Source organism: Pleurodeles waltl, chromosome 11, assembly GCF_031143425.1.
Source record: "Pleurodeles waltl isolate 20211129_DDA chromosome 11, aPleWal1.hap1.20221129, whole genome shotgun sequence".
NCBI lineage: Eukaryota > Metazoa > Chordata > Amphibia > Caudata > Salamandridae > Pleurodeles > Pleurodeles waltl.
This window is the reverse complement of record NC_090450.1, coordinates 761,333,978-761,347,032: the sequence shown is the minus strand read 5'-3', so window position 1 is coordinate 761,347,032 and position 13,055 is coordinate 761,333,978.

Here is a 13,055-nt window from a genome sequence, read left to right as displayed (position 1 = left end):
GTGGACACATCCCATTTTTTGACAGAAAACAGAGCTGTTTTTAGCAAAGTGCCTACCTGTAGATTTTGGCCTCTAGCTCAGCCGGCACCTAGGGAAACCTACCAAACCTGTGAATTTTTTTAAACTAGAGACCTAGTGGAATCCAAGATGGGGTGACTTGTGGGGCTCTGACCAGGTTCTGTTACCCAGAATCCTTTGCAAACCTCAAAATGTGGCTAAAAAAACACGTTTTCCTCACATTTCGGTGACAGAAAGTTCTGGAATCTGAGAGGAGCCACAAATTTCCTTCCACCCAGCGTTTCCCCAAGTCTCCCAATAAAAATGATACCTCACTTGTGTGGGTAGGCCTAGCGCCCGCGACAGGAAATGCCCCAAAATACAACGTGGACACATCCCATTTTTTGACATAAAACATAGCTGTTTTTTGCAAAGTGCCTACATGTAGATTTTAGCCTCTAGCCCAGTCGGCACCTAGGGAAACCTACCAAACCTGTGCATTTTTGAAAACTAGAGACCTAAGGGAATCCAAGATGGGGTGACTTGTGGGGCTCTGACCAGGTTCTGTTACCCAGAATCCTTTGCAAACCTCAAAATGTGGCTAAAAAAACACGTTTTCCTCACATTTCGGTGACAAAAAGTTCTGGAATCTAAGAGGAGCCACAAATTTCCTTCCACCCAGCGTTCCCCCAAGTCTCCCGATAAAAATGGTACCTCACTTGTGTGGGTAGGCCTGGTGCCCGCGACAGGAATAGATCACACAACGGTCAATGTTGGTCCTTACATGAGGCAGCTGTTGACCCTGGGTTGATTCATTCCTGACGCAGGCACTAGGTGTTGTGATGCTATTAATTGTGTTTGACCAATGACTTTGTGTTTCACCGCTGCGCATATTAGTTGCTCAATGTTCACCAGTAGCACATTATGGCGGTCATTAAGACCAGCGGAGGCCATTCTGGCTTTCCCGCTGGGCCGGCGGGCGCCTGCCAAAGGAGCGCCCGCCGGCCCAGCGGGAAAGGCCCTGCAACACAGAGGCCGGCTCCGAATGGAGCCGGCGGTGTTGCAGGGGTGCGACGGGTGCAGTTGCACCCGTCGCGATTTTCACTGTCCGCTATGCAGACAGTGAAAATCGTGCTGGGGCCCTGTTAGGTGGCCCCTGCACTGCCCATGCCAGTGGCAGTGCAGGGGCCCCCAGGGGCCCCACCACACCCGTTCCCGCCATCCTGTTCCTGCCGGTAAAAACCGCCAGAAACAGGATGGCGGGAAGGGGGTCGGAATCCCCATGGCGGCGCTGCTTGCAGCGCCGCCATGGAGGTTCAGCCCTGCCAGGGGTATTCCGGCGGGAAACCGCCAGATCCCCTTTTCTGACCGCGGCTTTACCGCCGCGGTCAGAATGGGCACTGAAGCACCGCCAGCCTGTTGGCGGTGCTTCCGTTGCCCGCGGCCCTGGCGGTTTAGAACCGCCAGGGTCAGAATGAGGCCCTATATGTTTTGTTCAGTTTAGCTGCCTATTGGCTTTAACATGGAGTTAGCCATTACATTCTGTATTCTGCCTATTGGCTTTGACATGCTGTATTCAGTTTAGCTGCCTATTGGCTTTGACATGATATTAGACATTACATTTTGTATTCAGTTCAGCTGCCTATTGGCTTTAATGTGGAGTTAGACATTGTAGTTGAGACATGGCATAGATGTCTGTGTTTTTCCAAGCTATGTTTTTCCACAAGATGAACCAAGCTGTTTTCTTCACACCAGACTAGACTTGATAAGAGAGAGTACATTTGGTGTTTTCCTTTCTGCTCAGCCTTGGGAATAGGAGAAGTCTAGGAGATCTGCCAGTCTCCAAAGGCTTGCATAGTTTTCCCGAGTCCGAGAGGAGGGGGCACGCTTTTGTAAGGATGACTCTGGGCTCCAGTGAGTTAGATTGGAATCTGCTTGACTTCAGGCTGGAGCTAGACGTCAGTTGCCAGTCTTCCGTGTGGGTAGATAATCTCTTTCTCGCAGTTGACCGGAGTCATCAACTTGCAGACCCCCGAAAGATGAAGCTGAATATTTAGGCCCTGCCGCCTTGCCCATACAGTGATGAATTTGACTTTTATGCTTTACTTTGAATATATTATATATATTTGCTGTGTACATTGCAACTGAGAAGTACTGTGATATATTTTGCTTTCATTGCTGCGACTACTTTTACTCTTTTGAACTTGGTGCTTGAAATCTATTAATTCGTCTCTCAAGAACTTGTGGGTGGGGAGAATTAACAACAATAAAGGTTTTCTTTGAACTCAGAAGTGCATTCCAGAGAGGTTCTGTAAGCTCCGATATGTGATATGTGGGAAAGCAGAACAGGTGTAGGCACTCAAGTGGTGTAGTGTTTTTATCAGGACAGGTGAGGAATCACTGAGTGGTAGGAATTTTGTGGATCCCAGCATATTCATGTAGTTTGTGTGACAGAAATGCAAGAAAAATAGAGTTTTTATTCAACATTTCAGCTTTGCAGGGTATTCTGGGTAAGAAAACTTTGGGGAATCCACACAAGTCACACCTCTGTGGACTCCCCCGAATGTCTAGTTTCCAGAAATGTTTGGGTTTAGTGTGTTTCTCTATATGGCCGCCGAACCCAGGAACAAAAACACAGGTGCCTGCCTTACAAAACCAGTTTGTTTTGCGATAGATAATTTTGCTGTCTCCACAATACGATTTGTGCGGTGGAATTTATGGCTGAACTAAATTGGGGAGCTCCCAAGAGAGCACTCTCTCTCTCTGCTTGCCGCCGCATTCATCTGCTCTCTGGGTTGGGCTAACCCACTATTACCCAGTTGCACAGACTGCTTGCGAAGGGACAGCAGGACTGTCCACATCACCTCCCTCATAATTTACTGTAAGAGGAGTTATCGAATGGGACTCCTCCGACTGAAAAATCACTCCCAGAGTCTGCGCCATTGTCCTATTACCTCAGATGCTGTCTCAGTATCTGATGTCTCAGTCTCTGATCCTATGTCAGAGCTGTCCTCTATAACTCGAGTGACTGCAGCAGTCATCCATCAAGATGCCATCTCTGCTATTGGCTAAACTGTTGCTCTAAAACACTAGCCTACGTAGACAGTCACAAAATCGATGGTGTGTGTGAGATACGTGAAACAGTAGAGGCCACCTTACCTGCGCTTCTTCCCTCAATCAGCACGTTCTTTCAAGACACTCAAAAAATACCTTGTCACATACCATTTGTCACAGTCTTTAGCACATCCTGCGCCCAGTCCAACAATCATTATTGGTGCTCCCACTCCCTCCTCCGATTCCCTCATTACCACCCAGCAAAAGTGCCCTTCATCTCTCCATGGCCGCCCTCCACCCCGCACATACATTTCATTTGTATTATAGCGCAGGTAATGGCTGACTTTACTAATGTACTCAGCTATTTACATAAAATACAGATTTGCTCTTTGCAGTAGGCATATAAACCTCCTGCGCTTCTTTATGGCACTAAAACTGCCACTAGACAAGTCTGACCCTTTTGTAGCAGAAACATAATCACAATACTTACTTGACTTTTTTATAGCTGCCTAAAAGCTACAGATGAAAAGCGTTAGTTGAAGTATGTGCATTGCTTTGAAGACACAAGTTGCAACTGCAAGACAACTGGTGGCAAATATATATATATATATATATATATATATATATATATATATATATATATATATATATATATATATATATATCACTTTTATATGTGGGTTTGGTTTTCCTGGGGGACGATCGCAGCCCCCAGGGAAACCACACACATATTGACAAAAGTGATATATATATATATATATATATATATATATATAGATCTATCTCTATATATAGATCTATCTCTATATATATATATCTATCTACATAGATATATCTATAGATAGATCTAAATATATATATATATATGTATATATATATATATTTTAGTTGTTGTGTGGTTTCCTTGGGGGCCAAAATGGCCCCCAGGGAAACCCTACAACAACTAAAAAAAAATATTGCCCCCCACAGGGGGTCGCCCTGCCCACGGGCGACCCCCTGTCCATTTATGTTTCTGTTTGTTTAAAAAAAAAATATATATATGCCCCCGGGGGAGGTGGGGTCGGGGCGTTTTCCGAGGGGGCCGACCCCCCCAAGTGAAATCCCTAGTGTCTAGTGGTGTTTCCTGGCCCCCGATCGCAGCTGTGTTGCGATCGGGGGCCAGGAAACACTTTCAGAAGGCCTCGTAAGAAAGGGGAGAGTCTCCCCTTTCTTACGAGGCCTTCCTGAAACTGTTTCCTGGCCCCCGATTGTAGCTGTGCTGCGATTGGGGGCCAGGAAACACTTTCAGGAAGGCCTCGTAAGAAAGGGGAGACTCTCCCCTTTCTTACGAGGCCTTCCCAAACGTGGGGAAGGCCGTTTGTGGCCGTTTTCCCCATTGGAGCAGGAAGCGGCCACGAGGCCGCTTCCTGCTCCGATGGGGAAATCCACATAGTTACGACATCACAAAGGGGCGGGTGGGGACGGGGGGAGACACTGAAGAGCTGACACCCACCTTGAAAGGGTTAATGACACTAAAAATAAGCATCAGCAGTATGATGTGCCGATTTCCGCCCATTCACAGAACTCTGCAGAATCTTACAGTTTTCCTGTTACTCTGTAGATTTCCACAGAGTGAAACTCCATGAGTTCTACCCACCCCTAGGTAGGATGACCAGCTGGCACAAAACAGTTGTTTTTGTGCTGACAAATGTATTGAGGTCTTTTGCAGACATTACCGTAAGGTGGAATGTCATTTCTTAATTTGAACTAAGCTGCTTCTTGAGCTATTAAAGTATGCCAAGTTTTCATTGATTTCTGACGTCTACAGAACCAAACATAACATTTGTAAGTGGTGTCTTTTCAGTTTTTCTTAAGTTGCTTGTATGGAAGTGTTAAGTGGAGTTATAATTTGTAGATAGATACCTGCGACAAACTTGGGGATATTCCTTCCAAGGGTAGCACCTCAGTAATTCATAGACAGTGAAAAAATGTATAGGTGAATGTGCTTGCTCTCCTTTAGGGAGTAATCTATCACTCCTTATACATGTTGTTGTTCTCTTTGACTATGGCCTTACATCAACCCACCTGCTTTGTCAGCAGAAACATATCTTATAGTTTTTGCAATATCAGCATACCAGACTTTGCCTTGAGAGGATGGCTTTCACTGTTGTTCAAACCAATCAATAATCATCTGCTACTTATATTTGTGTGCTTTTTTTTTAAAGGATAAAAATAATAGTTATGATTTAATTATCCAGTGTGAGTACATGCATCTCAGAGGCATTGTAAAATGTCCTCTCTTATGGCAGGTTTATGTTAATATCAGTGTCATCATTTTGCTGCCAGTACATTATTGCTGGCTGAGCAAAACATATTTCTTGGTATGAAGTATCCAGTGCTGTTCCTAAAGTTTGTAAATCTTTCGAGCATACATTTATATGAACCAATGCAAGATATTACTCTTAGAATCGAAAATATGAATTTGAAGCTGTTTTTGGGAAAGGAAGGCTGTTTTCATGTACCACGACTTGCTATTTCCTAACTATTTTTTTCAACATTGTTATATTTTCTCTAACTAAGTTCTGAGTGACATAATTTTCACAAGTATTATTGAGGTGAGTATGGAATGTTACTAAGGTAGGTTATTTTGAGAATACCCTGTAAGAAAGGTAATCGAATCTGAAAGTTCATTCAGGCTTGAAAGGCAAAAATACAGCATTAATAATTCATATTCGATTAGAATCAATTTTAACTTGAATGGGATTTTTTTCTGAATGAGTCAAACGTTGTTAATAAGTTGAATTGCCTGACAAGGTTAATGATAGGCTAGTGGATCGTTGACAATTGTGCACATTTCCAATTAGATATCTTTTGCAAGGTACAGCACAGCTTTTTTAGCTACCAGCTGATTCTGAACAGTTAGCGACTAGCTTTATTTTAGAGACCTGAATAGTTACAGTGTGTGCAAGGAATAAAAGGTGTCAATATCACAAACGTTTTATGCATTATGTCGGGACAAAGGTGCTGAATTAGGAAATTAAGCTTCCTTTGTACTGCACAGGACTTTCCTTTCGACAGCTGGGAAGTCTGAATATTCTTCACTAGGCTCTTTCACGTGCATTGCAACTCCACTTACGATTGTAAACTTCTTTTATTTGTTTTCTTTCTCCCTTTCTATTTACATGCTTTTTCTTTTTTTCTCTTCCTTTCCCTTTCCCTCGTCTTCTCCGTTCTGTTCCCAATTTCTCTAAAACTTTATTCCTGTTTTCACTTTCATCCGATATTAGTTTTCTCCTAAGTCAAGGAGGAGAAAATTATAAGGGGCAAATCCTAACCATCTCTGCATTGTGTCCCTACCCACCTTTCGTACTTGTACTTGTTTTGTACTTGTGTCCTGTGTTTTCCCTTTTTGTCATAGTTTGTGGAGCACTGGCGAGCACGCTATAGCAAATATATGACTCAATGATGCGCCTAAATATCAGATAGATCTGAGACAGTGTTACTCTCAAACCGTGAAGGTTTATTACAAAAATGTAAGAGTACAATACAGAAATAGTAAAGTGCAGATGCAGCAACAGTCTAATTTAAATCAGTAAAGCCATTGACATGAGGCTTCTCAGTTATATGAACAATGCAGAAAAATAGGCAAAATCTGAAGTTTCAAATGTGTAGCAAAATCAGTAAGAAATAGAGCGGCATCCCTAATAGCAAGCAAAACGTGTCTAGCTCACCCTCAAATTCAAGGGTTTATTCAGCCATTTTCTCCATAAGAAAGCATTAAAACTCCAAAGTATGCATAGTGGGAGCAACAAATTACATTTTCAGCAAATCATATTACAGTAGTATGAATCATCATAAAAATCTGTCAACTTAGTACTAACCCATTATGCCCTAATGTCGTCTGGAGGTGCTGTAGCATTTCTCCTTTGCAGAATTATGCTTTAAATTGAGTCAATTAATCTTTTTGCCTAGAATAAGACTGCAGATAAAAAAGGCATCAAACTACACAACAATTCACATCTTATATTACAGCATAACCAATGTGGCCACACAAGAAAAACTCCAGTCTGAAATAAAATTAAGGGGTTCAATTACAAGCTCAAACTCAAAGTCATGTTGACAATTCTCAAGATAAAATTATTAAGATACAAAATCACCAATGATTGACCAAGGTGATGGAAAAGATTCACGTGAATCAACATTAGGAGAGCTAGACATTAAACAAAAACAATACAGAACATCAGAAGAATCACCGATGTACCAAAAACAAACCCTGTTTAGTTCTTATAAGCATTAAGGCAATCTGAAGTCATCTAACGTTAGCTAGTTAAGACAAGGGAAACCCTTCAGATTAGCCTATAAATAGCCATCATGTGCTAGGCTAAACATGTGTGGGTAAAAAGGCAAAAAGCACAAAAAGGATAAAAGGATTTGGAATCTGGGGTAACAAATTACTAACTAAAGTGGGCAAAACTAAGTAAAAAGGGAACGTGTCACCATTTCAGAAGCTTGGGCCAAGAGTCTCCTTCTTTGGGTCAAGGAAAAATCTCTATGTCTCAAAAAGGCAATTAAAAGGAGCAAGGATAGAGAGGACTGTACCTCTTGGTATCTGAGAGGTTCCGAGCGGTCCAGCAAGCGAACGAAGAGTGGGAAAAATCTCTTCATAACTAAAGGGCAAGTAGGCTGCTGCAGTGGGATCTGAAGAGGGACTGCTTCAAATCCATCTGAGAAACTGAATATCAAAGTTCATAGTGCAAGATGATTCATCAGTCCATCACTCCACATGAAGCAGAAGATGTAAATGTTCAATGGCAGGCAGCTAAATGACACATATTGCAACATATGTGAAAGTTCCCATGTTCTTCATGTGAAACGACTTTCATTGTAGCTAATACATGCAAATTGAAACAAGTGTATATATTCTCAGCTCTACAGTTCCTGATTGTACTGTGTTCAAGGTTAAGTTCTCAAACTCTATGTGTGTAAGACAATAGAACATCTATTTCCAAGCTAGCTTTCGCATGAGAATTAAGGGTCTGATTTAGATATTGGCAGCAATGATCACGGATATCCCGTCTTTCGAAATCTAAATTCCATAGGAAATAATGGAATTCAGATTTCGGTGGACAGAATATCTGTCACAATTGTGACGGAGTAACCTGTCCACCAATAACTAAATCGGGCCCTAAGTCTAAAAGAAAAGTTCACATTAGCAAAGATTGACTAAACATTTTCTGCACCGTCAGGAAGCAGGGCCTTGCAGGCTGTACTTAGGCTAAGCAAAGTAAATTAAAACAGCACATCCTTTTTCATGCAATTAGTACACATTTAACATTCTAAACAATAAATTCAATATTAATACTGTAAACTTTGCCAGTGGTCATTTTACAATAGATTTAAAACAACCTAATTCTAATAAAACATTTCTATGGAAATGATGTAGAGATACAACTTCAACTTTTACATCTCATATTTTAAACCTTTATATTCAAAAAATCATTATCCTTTTAGTGCATACTACTAATTAACTCCATAAATTACTGCATAAATACAAATTAATTCATTATACATGAACTCTAAAGGCTATACCACATGCCTTTTGAGGACTAGCCTATAGTGAATGCATGACAAGCTGGCTTTCAGTACTCCACTTTACATTAAAACTATTAGTACTTTGTTAACATAATGCATAAACTGTCACGTACAGGGGATCACTGTGACATGAAGGACAAAACTAAAATTTCTGCTACATCAGAGGTGTCAACATAAACTAGTTACACAAACAACAGTTAACTATTGTGAATGAATACAACAGTGCGAGCAACAAGGTAGGCCTTGGAAATGTTACAAAAGATTTGTTTAAGCAGGCTGTCTTTGAGAAGAGTATTATTCAGAAATCAACAGATTGGCATCTTACTGCACTTAGTATCAGGCAACAGAAATAAACATAATGATATGATGTCCATCTTGAACAAAATGGCGCTGATGCCTAATTGAGGCCTGATAAGCTTAAGCCAGATAAACACAATTTAACATGTTTTAACAGTTTTGTTTTCATTGCAATGTCTCCATGTTAGTAGACACGTTAATTCAAGTGAAGATTATTAATTCTGCATATTTTGATTTAAATGAACAAAATCTTCAACACCTCTAATTTAAAAAAAAACCACATGGTGCAGACTGAATGTCTCTTATAGGATAAACCCACACAATATTGTTGGTAACACATTGATGTCTCACTATGTCGCTGCCTGTAGATGAAAATTAACATCACAGGGAATAGCAATACATTGATTGGGCTAAGTAAAATAGCATCTAATTACATTTCAAAAAGTGTCCAGGCAATTTGATTTAATTAAAGGGTTAAAGAAATTTTATTTTAATTTAGATAACCTTATACATGGTATTGCACTTGGGTTCCGCCCATTCAGTATGCCTGGATTTTTTTGCTTTTTGGACCAACTGGTTATGGACGTTTTTTACTGTGGGTGAGTCTCATTACATGCGTCTTACCCACAGAAATCACATGGCAAAATGCCTGCTCATGTTTACCACCAGTGTCTGCTTTTTAAGATAAGGCAGCTGTGAAGCAGCAAGGGTAAGGGCTTTGGACAGGTTGCACATGAGCACTTGTAGATACGTGTGTGCACATGCATGATGGCTGTACGTGTCAGACTACTGTTATGTGCAGCCCGGTAGCTGCTCACTGGTGGCCTAGTGAAGAGGGGACTCTGCAGGATTAGATATTGACCTCGGGTAGGCCTTATAATGTGAGTTTACATTCTTAGGGAAAGTCGGTATAGATCACTGTGTTGTCTGCAGTGACAGGTTATTATACACATGGGGGAAAACTGTCTTAGAGTACAGTTTTGTTTCTCTTTGGTCCACAAAGTCCTGTGACATATCGAAATGGAGGGTAACATATATGCAAACATGTGAGTTCCAAGACGTTATCTGTAGATTTTATGGATGATCTAGAATCACCATATTTGTCTAGCCAGCTAAGGATCAGAGCCCAGGTCTTTTTTCGTCATGTTGTGCCAAAGTTAATTACAGTTCTGTCCTGGAGCAGGAACAAAGAGTGGCCACACCAAATAAAAGGAGTGATTGACAGTGTGCACAACTCCTAATATAGACCATTTTTGTTCTTTCGATCCCACTGACAAGAAAATGAAGAGTTCCTCGAAGAGAGTTTTTCAGCAAAAAATCTGTCCTTGAAATCCACCACTAATGCTGCATAGTCTGATCAGACTTTTGATCCACACTTTGATGGGGTGGCTACAGCTATTCAGAATAGAACTGACTCTTGCTATCCTGGTGGTGATAGAGCTACAGGACAAGTACACAGCCGACATCTCCTCAGATAGCCTTAGAGCATCCTCAGTGGCAGTGGGTGCCTTGGTGGCGATGAGGCATAGTCTTTAGATGTGGGATTGGAAGATGGCTACAAAAGGTAAGGATTCTTTGTTGAAGATTCCAATGGATAGCAACAAATTGTTAAAGGAGAAGCTTATGGAAATTGCTTGCAAAAACTTTGAAAAATAGAAAGCATACTCTTCCTTATGAAGGAAGACCTTCATCTTACTCATTTTCTCAAAAGCCTTGGGGTTGGTCTTTTCAATCTTCTCTATCCAAGTGGGACTACAAGCCCTCTTTCAGCAACAGAATATTTCAGCCAATGAAGCAGTATATAAAGGATGATTTTTCCGATCAGCCTTTTTCTTCCAAAAATAAGTCTGACTAGTCTGATGTTCAGTGTTTTCAAGTCCACTGGAGGTCAACTTCATCTCTTTCCAATCTTTGGCATGAGGATGTCAAAGGCAAGTTGGTCTTAGAATTTGTTCAAAGTGGCTACCACAATGATTTCATAGACATACCACTTCAGGCAAGTTTTCATCTAATGTCAGTTCCAAGCTATGTAGTCAAATGGAATGCTCTTTTCTCTGGCATTGTCAAGGTCCTCTAAAAAAATACAATGTCAAAGTACAACGCAAGTTAGGAACATATTCCATTCTTGTCTTGGTTCCAAAGCCATCAGGGGCATATCACCCAGTGTAAGATTTAAAGAGACTCAACAAATGAGTATAAACTATGCATTTCTGAAGGGTTACTTTGCAGGAGAATTTCTTATGACTACTGATTTGGAGAATGCATTTTGCTAAATCAGACCAAATACATTTGTATGTTTGAGATAGGAAATCATAAATTCCAATTCCCAGTCCTTCCCTTTAACCTCAAGTCCCCCCAAAGGCTTTTCATGAAGAACCTGGCTCCCCTGTTGGTTGGAACTTGTATTGACTGTAGGGGTTTGAACAAGGTCACCATCAAGAATAAATACCCCTTGCCCCTGATTCCGGTCTTGCTGGAACAAGTAAAGAAAGCTAAAATCTACACTAAGCTTGATTTACGAGGTGCTTATCATTTAGTCAGAATGAGAGAGGGCGATGAATGGAAAACAGCGTTCAAGACAAGATATGGCCTCTTTGAAGACACCGTCATGCCTTTTGGTCTGTGTAATGCTCCAGCAGCAGTTACATTTTTCCTGAATGAAATTCTTAGAGAGTATCTCAACATATTTGCAATAGTCTACATCAATGACATTTTGATCTACTCTGACAATAAAAATGAACATGTGCAACATGTCAAGAAAATTCTCGCAGCCCTTCAAAAGCACCATTTATATTGCAAACTAACCAAGTGTGAGTTTAATGTTACCACAGTTGAGTTTTTAGGGGTTATCCTTACCCCTCAAGGTATGGTCATGGCAGAAAAGAAAGTACAAGCCATATCTGATTGGCCCACTCCAAAGAATGTTCGAGATGTACAATGTTTCCTGGGGTTTGCAAACTTTTACCGTAGGTTTATAAACCATTTCTCTCAAATATTGGCCCCAATCACTAAGTAATTGAGAAAGAAAGAAAAATGTGTATGGTCCCCAGAAGCTGACCAAGCCTTTTCAACTTTGAAAGAAGCCTTTTCCACTACCCCAGTCTTGACTCACTCTGATGTGGATCATCCATTCATAGTGGAAGCTGATGCCTCAGATGTGGCAATTGGTGCAGTCTTGTCACAACGAAACAAAGACACTGGCCAACTTCATCCTGTAGCTTACATGTCTTGAAAACTGAACAAGGCCGAACAGAACTATGTCATTGCTGAAAAAGAGCTTCTGGCAATTCGTGACGCCTTTAAAGAATGGAGACATCATTTGTTGGGTGCCAAGTACACTGTTACAGTATATACTGATCATCGCAATCTCCAGTTCATGAGTTCAGCCAGACTTTTGACTCCACAGCAATTACGCTGGATGTTGTTTTTTGCCGAATTTGATTTTGTGGTAACTTTCCGTCCTGGTAAAGACAATCACAAAGCTGATGCCTTGTTCCGCCAAGAGTCTACCACGTTGCCTGCAGTCCAACCCTCCAGAGCTATCATTGCTCCAGACAAAGTCCTATGCATCATAAAAGCTGAAGATTTCTTTGAAGACATCCATAATTCCTTCACCATTGAGAAATGGCAGACATGGGCTCAAGCAGATCCCAAAAGGTCAATCAAGCAAGCACTACCTTTCCATGACGCTCGCTTGTTCATGCCTACTACCAAGCTTCACAAGTTAGTATTTCAATGGTTGCATGTTATACCTACGGCAGGTCATCCAGGTACTCCTAAAACTCTTGAATTGATCCAACACTACTTTTGGTGGCATACTCTGACAAAAGACGTCAAAACAATGGTAAATGACTGCAAAGTCTGTGCTCGCATCAAGACAAGTCATTCAAAACCGAAAGGGTTGTTGCATCCACTCCCAACTCCATGTCGACCTTGGGAACACATCTCTTTAGACTTCCTTACAGGACTACCAGTGATTCAACAACATTCAGTAATCCTTGTGTAGTAGATAGTCTCATGAAATATGGACATTTCATTGCCTGTAAGAAATTGCCCACCTCCAGCGAACTGGTAACCATCTTACTGAATAGAGTGGTCCGTTATCACGGGCTGCCGAAAATGATTCTCTCCGATCG